The sequence below is a fragment of the Grus americana genome, chromosome 24, assembly GCF_028858705.1.
Source record: "Grus americana isolate bGruAme1 chromosome 24, bGruAme1.mat, whole genome shotgun sequence".
In the NCBI taxonomy this organism is placed as follows: Eukaryota; Metazoa; Chordata; class Aves; order Gruiformes; family Gruidae; genus Grus; species Grus americana.
Window position 1 is genome coordinate 1,835,969 of NC_072875.1, and position 13,613 is coordinate 1,849,581.

Genomic DNA, 13,613 nt, shown 5'->3' on the forward strand with positions numbered 1-13,613 from the left:
CAGCTGGGAATGCATTTAAGAAGAGCATTAAGCTGAGTTGCCCTGTTGTAAAGGCAAGCATAACCATAGTGAATGGAGCTTACCCTTTCTGACCTTGATAATGTAATACTTACTCATGCCTTTTATGGACCAAACAAGTATCCCATCTTTTCAGTCACTCTTCCATCCTGTGGGTCCACCTGGCCTCTGTCACTGATGCAATTTGAATCAGCATGAAAACTGATTTAAGATAAACTGGTACAAACTTTCTCAGGTATGCGAGGCATTGGTCCTACTATCGCTGTCTTTGGAGCATGGTAGACGGGTTGCTTTTGTCCTGATTGCACTAAGCAGCCGAGGTGGGTGGTGCCCACGGGCCACAGACACAGGATGGGCCTGGATACCTCAAAGTGGAATTCAATATGCTGTTATTTGTGTGTAGCAAGTGACACTATGTGTGTGCTCTTCACCCTCAGATCCCTCTTATCTCCTTTCCTACTGTGTTACGCATTTCTCTTGCTTTGTGTGTCCTGCAGCCCCTCTCCTGTGCTGTCCCACCCCCTTGCTTCTGTCTGTGTGGACTGAAATTTTCCAAAAGCCAGAATCTCACCTCCTGTGATAAGATCCCCATTAGCTCTGTTTCTGATTCAAAGCCCCCATGTGACTCTAAGTTAGTCTGAGATTCAGTCTCTTCATTGGACCTCACAAGTGGTACAGGAAGAAGCATAGGAGAAGTGAGGCACAGGGACGGAGGCCCACATGGACTGCAGGAGGGAAGGCTGATGCTGCTGTGAGCATAGCTGTCGCAGAGGAGATGCTCCTCTGCTCAGAGACTGGGCTCTCATGCCAGCAGAAAGAGCAGGCTTAGTAAGTAAAATCAATCTTTCCTTTTCTTATTGGAATCTGATAATCCCAAAAGCTTCAAGTATTTAACACTGAGGAAGAAAACTTGCTGACTGCAAAAGGCTATTACTTCTGATCCATCCCACCAGCTGCCATTCGTAACCCCCTTTTAAAAGCAGACAGCACACTACAAAGTAACATTTATACTTCCTTGATTGTCTTCTGTAAATCAGGAGTTTCATTTTTGCAGCTTACTTCTGAAATGAGGCTAAGTGATATTAACAAGCCACAAAGCTGAGGATGGGGTTGCTTAGCAATACAGCACAAAGATGTCTTTGAATCACTGCTAAGCTCCACCACTTCAGCTCAGATGAACCTAATGTTCCTGTCACAAATTGGCACATAACTCCTTAAAGCATCTCTTTATTGTTAAATTTAAATGTTAAACATTTAGATACAAACACCTTATACTTAAAATTCCCAGGCATTTCTTTTGCTTAATCGTAGAATCAAATCATAGAATCTTTAAGGTTGGAAAAGACCTCTAAGATCATCAAGTCCAACCATCTTTGTCCTTTAACACTGTAAGGGTCTGTTCCACAAATTATTCCTTCCACACACATTAAATAGGTGAGGCAGCAACACAGGATTACAAATAAATTGATATTATTTTTACCTTTGCTGACTGCTGCAGCAAATTAAAATCACCTGCTAGTAATAATCCCCCTAACCTCAGGCTTAATGAAGCCATGAACTTTACAACTGGAGTTTTTGGTGTTATCCACTGCTAAAGTTGATTCAGGAAAGAAAGGGAAAGAAAAGCAATGTCGCTGAAGGTAGAGAAAGGTAGAAAACAAAACTGTTGAACGCACCACATGCCCTCTTTATTCCTTCTGATAATCCTTGAATTGCTATCTACCTCTATGGTCACTGTTTTGTGGTCATGGGAAAAAGATCCAGGACTAAGCAAGTCATAGTCAGGTACACAACCTATAAAGAGAGGACATCAACACAAGTTGAAAAGCAACCACCTCAGAAACAAGGCGTTGCTGCTGTACAATAGCATGCAGCAATATCAGACATGAGGTACACAGCATGCACAGAAGAGTATTTTTCAAATGGAGAGCCATTAGAGAGTTTTAGAAGAACAGAACAGAGTTTTGCGACTTGTAATCTAACTGAAGTGCTGGGCAAAACAAATTCCTTGATAAGGAAAAGCATATTGGCTCTTGAATGAATACATACGCACACAGAGCTGCATGCACAAAGAGAGTGATCCTGGCTTAATGTGACACCCAATAGCCAGGGTTGTATATTATTATATGATCACACCCATAAGATAAGACTCAGAATGTGACGTATCAGAGACTTTTACTGCAAAATATAATCTAGATAGACAAGACTAGAGGTCGGAGAAAGAATTTCTCATTCCCTCAGCTTACCAACGAGAAAATAAGGTGCGCTGAAGCTAAAGGACCTTTACAAGCTAATGCAGTGACAAGCTCAGCTGGAGGATTCTGGGATGGCTGATGTCAATCCTGCCTGCAGAGAGATGCTTTCTGCTGTTTCAGTGGCTTCTGCTCTTTCTTTTTGCTTTTAATTTATATTGCACCATTTAACCATTATTGTAGGCCCTTCAGGCTATTTATTCTTTGAGGATAAAAGATGAATGGAAGCAATGTGTGCTAGAGCTGTAATAGCTCATGAACACTCCCTACTGTTCTTGCTGAGGTATAACAAAGTTAAAGACTTCTCTAGCTTTTGAGACTGTACCGAGAGAGGACAGAGGGTAGTCCGGCAACTGGATGTGAGAATAGGCATTCAGACAGCAATGCATTCTGCTGCTGCCCTTTTATCCTACCTGTCCTTTATCCATCATGTCAGCTTAGCAAACTCATCTAGCACTGTAGTTGGTTCTGCCTTGAACAGGGGCTTGGACTAAAGATCTTCAGAGATCCCATCCAGCCTAAATTGTGCTATGATCCTAGGGATCATTAGCCTAGGGAATCTCCAGGCCAGAGGAAGCCTTCTCTTTTATGTCTGCACAGGCCCATACCATCAGTTGTTGTCTCTAGGTGGTCTCATACACAAGCCCAACCCCTCCATCCTTCCACAAGCACGAAGCCTTTCAGGTCTCTGCAGATTTGTCTCTGCTGTCAGCTCACAAGAGATTCACCCAGTCATACCTTTTGTGGCTTTGCTTGGCTGGTACCCTCTAACTTTCGTATCGAGCTGTTCTTCAAAGGGGAAGAACACCAAACCAATGTCAACACCACTTTCTGCAACAGGTCTGCTTTCCCCACCTCAATGCCAAACCCCACTTAGGATACAGACTCTAACAGGAAAAAGTATCCTGATATATAAAAGCTGTTTGCAATTTCCCCTTCAAATGTATTGGAGGAGCATTAATATGAAAATCCATTGTGTTTTCCTCCACCCTTCCTGTGATATTTAAGCTAATAATATTTCTTGAAGCAAAGAGAAAGGTATTTTAATGGAACATGCTCAGCAGATGGGATTTCAGTGGCTCTAGCTGATCTAATTACTCTCCATCTCTGCCATACTTCTATGGCATACTTCATAGCCTTACATATTTCTTGTAAATTTTGTTATTTTATGGCCCTAAGAAATGAAACAGTAACATTAATTGATTTGGAAAGTTGCCCACAGACTGCACTAATAGAGGTAGCAAGTAGCTAGTGGTGTCGGTAAATGAATGCCTAAGAGGAATAGCCCAAGATTAAAGCCCAAAATTCCAGTGCAGCCACTAACTCTCACAACATCAGCACCAGCCTCCTGCAGCTGGCCAAAACACATGTGCCCAGAACCAGAGATTCAAGTCCTCTAGATGGTTAATTTCAGGAGGGATTTCTAAACCATGAAATTTTTGTACAAGCGCTTTTTCCTCTGAAAACAACAGATGCAAGTGAAGAACAGAGAGGGAATAAAAATGCTGTTTTGATGAGTAGGCCTCAGAGAATTAAGAGCAAATTTCTGAGTGGGATCACTTGGCCCACGTGCTCAGAAAAGAGTATCACCCATTGCCTGACTTGATTATATATCCCACAAGACCATTTTGCTTATGTTTTCTATCAGCTTTGTCTTTTAATTAAACAGGAATATATACTGTATGTCCATACTGTAACAGCTAGAAATCAGGTGCTTGGCCTGGGTAGAAGCTATCAGCTTTGACAGTGGACAGCCCCTAAGCTGGAGGATTTGTTCAGCAGTCCAGCTCCAATAAGCTCCATCGGCAGCCAGCCTCAGCAGGGAGAGGGGCAGCAGGGGGACCGAGTGCCGTTTGTAGTGGAATGACACCACTGCATTGCTTAGCCATGCATCACTGGAGCTTTTTACTCCAAGGGAGGCTGTCAGCACTGGGACAGAAGTGTTAATAAGGCCTTGTAATCACCAGCATCACTCCACAAGACCTTTCCCTTGCCCTTTGCAGCTCTCCCAGCCCTGACCTGCAGCTCAGTGTATGGATAACAGCCCATCATCCGTTTTGGGCAACTGCTATGAAGCAGACCACAGATGCTAGGCTCCATAATTGATTTAGTTCTGCTCAGCATGTCTCATGGATGCTCACAGTGAGGTCCTAGGTTGTGGGGGGAATCCGCTGGCCCCCTTGACAACTGACGTGATGGAGAAAATTGCCATGTCACCACTTATTAGGGACAGTGTATTTGCTCACTATTAGAGAGGACCGAGACTGAGCCTGAGAAGGTCCCAGCTGATGACCAGAGAAGCTGGGATTCACTTGGAGCTAGTGGCCCTGGGCTGGGTGATGAATGGACAGATATGCTCCGCACCCAAGGAAGGCTGCCTGGGACATGTGGGATATTACAGCATGTTTTCATGCTTGACCTGTTCCTCACCTCTCTCTGCCAAGAGACACAAGGAACAATGTGCTCCTTTCTAAGTGAAAATATCAATATGCCCTGATATTTTTGGCTGCCTCACAAAAGATGAGATCACAGAGGGAACCCATAGAAAACAATTCATTTTCTTCCTAATTAGAAAATATCACTGCTTCTCACCTCAACTAGACATATCTCTAGGTCTGTTCAAAAACACTTGCTGGCTCTTGCAAAGCGCCTTGCAAAAGTCCTGTTTTTAGAGACACAGGACTAGGGTAAGCTGTCTTCAGCTGCAGCCTCTGCCACTCTCATTGAGTGACTGTGGGGGCATCATCTCTCTATTTGTCAGGTCCAGTGCACCCACTACTACCCCCTGCCATGAACTCAGCCTTCTAATGCCTCCACATGCTCTTTTCTCTATTAGATAGCAAGTGCTTTGAAGGTGGGAGGGTAGGCGGCAAATAACACATTGAAGTCTGCATCTCAATTAGGCCTAGGAAGCATTCCCATAACAATATATTAACATTCCATCTGACTAGTACTATAGGCAGTTGCAACTCTGATTACTCAGAGAACAGAAATCTATTGTGACAGTTTTTGGTTACCTTATTTACTTACACTAATTGTTTAATATCTGTCCTAAGAAAAAGAAAGCATCTGTCATCAAAACTGTCTGTAAGCAGACTTACCTCAGTGATGTTCTTGATCATCTAGATAACTTCTCCACAGCTCTCATTGCTCAGGGAGACAGAGTGAACATGCCTGCTGCTGAATTTCATTGGAAATGCCCATAGTTCTTAAAAATTAGTTTAAATGTCTTACTGGAGTCAAAAGAGAGGGAAAAGGGCATCTTCCAAATTTTCTATTTACCCCAGTTTTCATGGTTCCCAGGGCACACTCACTTCACCTGCAAATATATTTGTCAGAAATCAGGACTTAGTTTCTGTGACAGGTGAAAACATAATAATCTAATTGAGAGCTCGACCTAATCCTCTCCGTCATAATTAGATTCCTTGCTAAGGCGAAGATCCCTCCTGCGTTGGAAGCTGTTTGTGATTGGGCTGGCTGTGGCCACACTTTAGACCATGGATAGCCTCTCTCATCCTGTGTACAAGGCACCTGAAAGCATGGGGAACGCCACATGCTGAAGCCCACTGGACACGTTGGTCACCCCTAGCTGGGCTTGAAGGAAGGGCTGTGTGCAAGGCTTGCAGTGGGAGGAGAGGGAGGCTGGACAGGGAGCACGTGCTGCTTCTAGCTGTCTGGGGAAGATCTCTCTCAGTACTAGAGACACAGTGCCGATGCATTTGGCAGCCTTGTGATAGGATTTTCTTTGCCATCCTTATCCCATCAACTTTAACAGGGAATTTTAACTGGAATTTTCACTTAAAAAGAACCAGAAGTTGTGTTAAGGGCAGTAGGGCAATAGTGCACGGATAAGGGAGAAAAGTGGAGAGCTGGGATGATTGCCAGTAAGGAATGAATGTGCAGCAGTCCTCGCAAGCATCTGCTCACCTCTGTCCTTAGCTGCTCGCAGACTACAGAGACGATAATGATCATCAGGACCAACGAAGGCTGCAGAGACCCTCAGCAAAGGAGCAGCTGGAAAATGTTTACATTATCAAAAGAGAGCTGTCACCGAGATACCTGGTGCTGCTTTCCCCTCCCCTTATATCTTCTCTCTTTTAACTTGTGCCACAGAACACCCCTGGGACAATACAGCAAATTTTCTCATTCCTACGGGCCCAGCCTGCGGAAAGAAATAATTACCATCAACAGACCACACAGATTTAAAAGAATCTTTAGTACCTGGAAGTGACACTAACAATCTTTACCATTAGCAAAGGATGACTCCTCTAGGAAGACTGGTGGCAGGCTAAGCGCTGACAGTCAAACATTATATCTGTGGTGAAGAGAGCGCTTCAAAAATACAGATTGCCTTGGGAAGAAATATTTGCATAAATATTTTACTTCTAACTGATATCGCATCTCCCCAGTTCCAGCCCTGCCTGGGAAATGAAACCAGCTTTTTTGCATGCTATGCACAGCCAAGGTAATGGGAGATTTTCTGCTCTAAATGGAGATAGTAGAATCGTATTCGCCAGGTGAAAATTTGCTCTCACTTTCTTATAGCCAGTTTCACTATCACAATTCTTAGGGAGGGTGGCTTTGTACAGAGACATAATCTCTCTCTCACCAGAAAAGTGTGACAGTGCTTTAAATATCAGGCCTAGAAGGATGTGTAACTCATGCTAAGAGGAGTGCAATACAACATAGTAAATTCAGATTAATATTAAGCAGAAACAACTAATGCAACAAACTCTAACACTGTATTTTCCCCCAGAACATTCTTTTCACCACTTTATTTTTCTTTTCCTTTAGCTCAGTTTCAATCCTTTGAAAACAACATGGATGATTGTAGGTGATTCTTTGCAGACAAATGAAATGATAGCCTTTTTTTGCTACTTATATTTTTACATGTACAACTGACAGAGCAGATTGGCCTCTTGATACAGGCAGAGTTCTAAAATCCTTCCAGACAACTGTGCCCTTATGAAATTTGTCATTCATATTACATATTTGTTGGGGTTTCAGTTCTTCTCTCTTTTTTAAGGTTTTTTTAAATCGGTTTTGAGCCATTTCAAAATTTTTGGTTTGAATTTCAATATGGTTTTAATTAAAGTAAAAATGTTTATGGTATGCAAGCGTTCATACAAACAACAGCAATAGCCCCCCTGGTGACTCACCTAAAGAACTGTATCAGGTTGCAGGTTCTGCCTTTATGTTAAAATATGCTGTATGTGGTGTTTTCCCATTTTATTTCCCATTTTATTTCTTCACTCCTGCCTGGCATTCACACCCTTGGAACAGACTGAGACTGAATGTTATCATGATAGAGAAACTTTGGTTGTCAAAGCCCATTATCTGGGAGGAAAACAAGCCAATGAATGGGAGTTCACCATGTTAAATTGCTCAGTGCTATACAAATATGACAAGGGAAATACAAGGAAATTGTAATCAACATGCCAACATACCTACTGTCATTTGAGTCTGCTCAGACTGGGTTTATATCTTTTGATACAGTCACTCTAAATTCTTCTCTCATTGCAAGAGTATAATTGCTTGACATCAATAGCATATTAATATATTCCTGTGTACAAAGCAGCTCTTAATAATTACCCCAAACATTCATTTGCTGAGACTCAATTACACTAGCAGCTCATTGACATTGTTAAGGTTAATAACTCACTGATTCATAAGACAGGACACATTACAAATCAAATTGATTGTAGTAATTGTTGCATCGAACCATATGAACAACAGGGAACATGTTATTTAGCAACACTGAAGCAACAATTTTCTCCAACACCCAAGTCTCTCGGGAGAACTGCAATGGTCCATAGCATACTGCTATAAGTAGGTACTGTTACAGTGAAATTCAAGCAGCTTTGAATGTGAGAGTCTTTCCTACATCATGGGGAATTTCGCAGCCTAGCCCTGTCTCTGTGCAGAAAGACCCAGATTCTGAATCTCAACAGTATTCTCTGTATTCTCTCAGGGAAGTAAAATCTAGACCCCTAAGACTATGGATCCGAGACCCATCTCCTTGCTCTAATTACGAATCTTAAGAGAACACAGGCAGACAGTGCTGGTGGGCCAGTGGTGACTTTTCTCACCCTAACCCTGGTTGTCTGTACTATGGCCCTTCTGCAACAAATTCCTTGGTGGGAAAAATCACAAAGGTTATCAGTGGAGTTACCCCAGCAGTGGTTTGACCCTTTGCTCTGAACATGCCTTTAAACATGCTTTTCCTTTGCAGAGTTGGAGTGAGATAGGACTGTTCTTCTTTCTCATCATTATCATCGCTGAGTAAAGGAGTGGTGGTTTTATGGATGTGTCGAAGTGACTTCTCAAATGAATCTTAATCACATGGGCTAATTAGAGTCTGTGTTTGTTAATCAGATGTGAATAGCAGTCTGATTTCTCTATTTGGATAAATGTCGGCTGCAAAAACCTCTTGGCAGATGGGCAAATGTTTGCTACCAAGCAGTCTAAGTGGGCATTTTAGCAGGTTGCAAACATAATATCATAGCTAATTGGGGAAACATGAAAACAGCACTTCTAGTGTCCACCACAGGATCCCAGACACTTTCCCAAGCATGAAAGGAGGCAGTGACGTATTCTATATTAGGGTCTGCATTTGGTAATCCTGGTTCCTCCTTAAACTAGTTGTCATGAATCATGCTAAGTTGATGCACATGACTGCCCAGCTCTCTCTCCCCACAAAGTAAATCCGAGTGAGATTTCTTTGTCTCAGTGCAACTCAGCCTAGTCCTCTCTCAGGCCGATAGGAACCAAGTTAAATAAACCTAAAGCCTTGAGAGAGCAGCTGTAAATGGGAGGTTGCAGCTGATCTTGTGCCTAACCAAACTTTTATCCAAGTTTACAGTGCCCTCAAATTCTTTAACCAAGACAACAGGTGTATTTAGCCTTAAAAGATCCTCAGGGCTCTGTTCCTAGGGGAGCAGATGGTGATGGTGCTGCTTCTTCTGCCAAGCTCTCCCTTCCTCATCACCTCATAGATCTCATCTGGTGTGGTGGGTTGACCCTAGCTGGACACCTTGCAGGGACATCACCGTCTTACTGGGTCCTACAATCAACAGTGTTGGCAGCTGAAACTAGAATGAGATTTTGAGTATGTTTGGGTTCCCTTACCACTATCAAGAATTACCCTGAAGAGTACTTAAATATCTCTCTTAACAATTGCACTAAGTTGCCTGCTACCAATATTCCTAGCAGTTCCTCTGCCAACAGAAGTGCTAAGTAACCTCATTTTATCATGCATACCTATGGATTACAAAGAGATCTTATTAACTGCTCAGAACTGACACATCTATTTGAATAAAGGGGCTCATTTCTTTGCAGGCAGTATAACAATCTTCCTGTTATGCTAATAAATATAGGCATTTGCATAAATGTAATCAGATGTTGGGTCTTACTGCATATGTAGTCCAGAATTATATGCTTCACTCTTGGGTGCTTGAAAGACCTGCTCCGGCGGTGAGGCTGAAAGGGCATTCTAGAAGATAGTTACCAAATGTTTGAACTGGACAGGGACTGGCAAAGAAAGAGGTGAGAGACTGTCCTTCCAGAAATCAATCTCAGCTTCTACAGCAGAATGTAGTATAGAGACACCTTATCATACATTTTGCATTCTATTGTATTATACATTGTATACATTATATATTGTATTACAGGTAAGAGAAGGCAATTTTCTCAGTTTTATTTGGAAGAGCTCTGATTGTGCTGGACTATCCCTTTTGATGAATAATGTACCATGTAGTATTACAGCTTTGCACATCTGTCAAATATGCAAATGCAGGACCCCGAAAACCATGTGGCATCTGGCATGTGCTGTTGCGCTATGTGCGGGAGAAAATAGGAGGAGAAAGTTCTAAACTTTACATAACCACTTTTGCTGTTGTGGTGAATAACCACTTTCCCTTCAACTTCAGCTAGATAAAGAAACTAACAATAGATTCTGCAAATTTGGGGAGAGAAGCCACTTAAATGCTGGAAGGACTTGTGATGACCACAATCTTCTGTATAACACAAAAGGATTTTGTGTCTTGGAGAGCTCTGCATCAGGTTGAACCAAAGCAGGTTTTTTTTACAGGGCAGAAAGCAATGGAGTCTCTGCAGCCTCCCTTCTTAAGCTGCTTTATTGCTGCCAGTACTAGAAAGATGCGGCTTCTTTCCTAGCTGCAACAGTATTAATGGCAAACATGTATATCCCTGCTTGTTACTGCCCGATGTTGCTGCTTCCCTCCTATTTCACTGTGTGCTTTACCCTTCAACAGTACTGAATTTGCTTTTGGAGGGCAGAAAAGTGCTGTCTTCCCTTTTTAACACATGTGCAAATGCTCAGCAGATGTCTGCTTCCCTGTGTGAAGCCTTACTTGGACTGAAAACTAGGATACATTGCACTTTAATAAGGGGAAGCTCATTTAGTTTGAGATGCATATAGTTGGCAGGTGAAGTCAAGGTATACTTTCCAGACAAAACCAGATGCACCCTTCATGCAGACTGAACCTTAAGCCATGTCTCCCACATTGCTTAGCTTCAGATCCCATCTGGACTTCTGGCTCAAAGCATTGCTAATGAGTCCTTTCCCTCCTGCTCTTCCTTCCTTTGGTTGCTGATGAGGGGCTTGGAACATAAGGCTGTGAATGCAAGGGCTTATGCAAAGTGTATGCAGTTCTTCAGGCAAAACAGTCTGAGCACTATTATTTATTCATTTGAATAACACTTTCCGTACATTTCTAAATACTTTAGAGGCAAAACATTACTACAGGTTCGCTGGGGCACTAGCTAGGGGCTCTTCATGCGTTTTCAAACTATTTAGTCCTAACTACAGTTTATAAAACTCTCCTAAAAGCTAAAAGTGAAATCTGGTTCCTCTTCGCTTCCTCTTACCCTTCACCATGCAAGCACTTGACCTGGTATTGCTAGTTTGCTACTGCAGGGTTGCACACAAAGTCTGAGGTACTGGGATTGATTACATCTCTGTGGGAGAAGGAATATTGGTGATATTCTTTTACTCTTGTTACAAGGTAAGGAAGCTCCCGGGACAGAGTCTGATAACTTTGTGCGTGTCACATAAGTGCCAGAAATCCAACTGAGATCAGGCAAACCAGGCCACACGAGTACTCATGCAACCTAGGGGCCAGCTCCTTTATCAGCCTCATCGTGTGGTGCAGCCTTCCTCTACACACCAGCTCGTTATGTTACAGCTACAGCTCCTTCTGGTACTTCAGACAGAGATACCTTCTTAGTATGAATGTGTACTGTGCTAACCATCCTGAGCAACCACCGGGGACTTAGGTCTCCTGGAGGAGAAATGGTGCTTACAAGAACTGAGCACCAAGAAATGTTGTTAGAACAAAGGGAGTATGAATAATGAGAACAAATTAGAACTCTCTCCAAAGCTGGAGAACCACTTTTCTATCATGTTCTCTTTCTAGGCTCAGTGCTGCTCCCAACTAGTATTTCCACTTGCCTCCCCAAAAATAACATGGCTCCAGACCTCTTGCTTCCCTTCAACTCACTGAGAGGTTTTCTAATTAATGCATTTCTTTCCATGTTGGTACCTTTCCCTGGTACTGTTAGTTTTCCATTTATATTAAATTCCCACCTTTATCCCATTGGGAGAAGTTTAATCAATATGCTCTGATAACAGCAGGCTGCCTGCTTACCTAGAGGGTTTTTTTCCCTCTACAGCTCTGTCTTTTAGATGCCAGGAACTTCCCTTCCTCTTTCCCTAGTGCCTAAAAATAGCTAAATATAGCTCCTCACAGAGCAGAAACAGCCTGTGCCAGTTGCTACTAGAAACTCTCTGGCATCCAGAAGAGCAGCCAGTGGCTTCATCAAGGGTATTGGCTCACAACTAGGCCTGTGAGTCTCTGAAGGTGCCCCTGCCTACATGATGGATTACCTTCAATTCATGGTTGTGTTTAAGCGTTAAAGTTCTCTGCCTCTGCTCCCAAAGCAGAGCTAAGAGGGTGACAGCGTGCCTCCGTATGTTGGAAAATAGGGTCAGAAAACTCAGTTCAAGATCTTATGGAAGGGGAAGGTGATTTAATTGTTATACAAAATCTCTAAGCACATTGATCCACTCACTTTCACAACCCCATACTTGTAAAGCAAAATACACATGTCCAAGTGGTCTGGGCAGGATCACTTGTCTGGAGCATAGAGGTTGGGATGCAGGCTGCTACGTCCACACTGTGTCTCCTGCGTTCCTCTTGACTGGTGATGACAGACTAATTTTTGGATTGGTTTTATCCCCTTTTGCTATAGTCTGTCTTCACACTGGGCTAGCAACAGCATCTGTGATTTGCTGCAGCCTTTTTTGCCCTCCTCCTGTTGTCAGAGTGCAGGGTCAGCTGCCAGCAGTCATCTGTGCTGTTGCTTTAGCAGGATAAAGGTCTTTGGGGCTTTTCGTCTGAATGGAAAGTGTCCTTGGTTGTCAATACAGACCATTCTTTAAACCCTCGCACATACATCTCAACTGAACTTAGTTCATAACCATCTTAGTACTTCTGCTACACTCCCTACACATTTATCCTACCAAATGCTTAAGCCAAAACTGGCCACCTGCTGGGAACTTGAATCAGCGGGAACAGGGCCTGCAGAAGATTGGCTGTTGCCACTTCTAATTTTTCCATGAAGTTAGCATGGCAGAAACTGCTGCTCCCAGAGATGACATAGCTACTCTGCTTTTGCATGGAAGGTAGATCCCATAGAGCCACCTAATCAAGCTTGCTGCCTCACTGGGGTATGAAAGGAGACACAGCTGTTAACCCAGCTTGTCCAGTATGCCAAAGGCTCCTCTCAACAACATACACTTCCACTGATTAGAGATACCATTAAGGCCTGCTGCTGCTTTCATTACTTGCCATTACAGTTCCAATGCAAGTAAGCCAAGTTCAATGTTCGCAGTGCTCACAATCACCCTACCTTAACCCCCACCCAGGTTCTGCTAATTAGTCTTATTATCAGGTATTTCCCTAAAGAAGGTTTTCTCCCAGTATGCCCTTCTGTAGCCAACCCCTTATAATGATGACAGAAGAGGTCCCAGGGGCCTTAGTGGCTCTGTTGCCAGAGTTTGCTGTGGTGCTCACTTTCTACTATTTTGTTTTCTTTTCCCTGTGAAACTTTCTTGCTTTTCTGTGTTTATACAGCAGTCAGGAAAATAGAGTGGTGACCTGTAATACAGGTGCTATCACAGTCCGGATGTCAAACAGTAGCTAGCTCTCCTTTCTTTTTTTTCCTAGAGATAGCCTATTTTCACAAAGACAAGCAAAAGCCTTCTGTTTCTGTATCCTGTTTAGTGCTGTTCTTCAGCAGCCTACAAATGCCTTTGAGCTG

At 42.9% G+C, this 13,613-nt stretch overlaps 1 long non-coding RNA gene across 1 annotated transcript in view; it reads left to right on the forward strand.

The window, feature by feature from the left end:
* Positions 1-13,613, forward strand: part of LOC129196022 (uncharacterized) — a 175,910-nt gene that overhangs the window by 92,800 nt on the left and 69,497 nt on the right. The gene's annotated exons all lie outside the window — the stretch shown is intronic.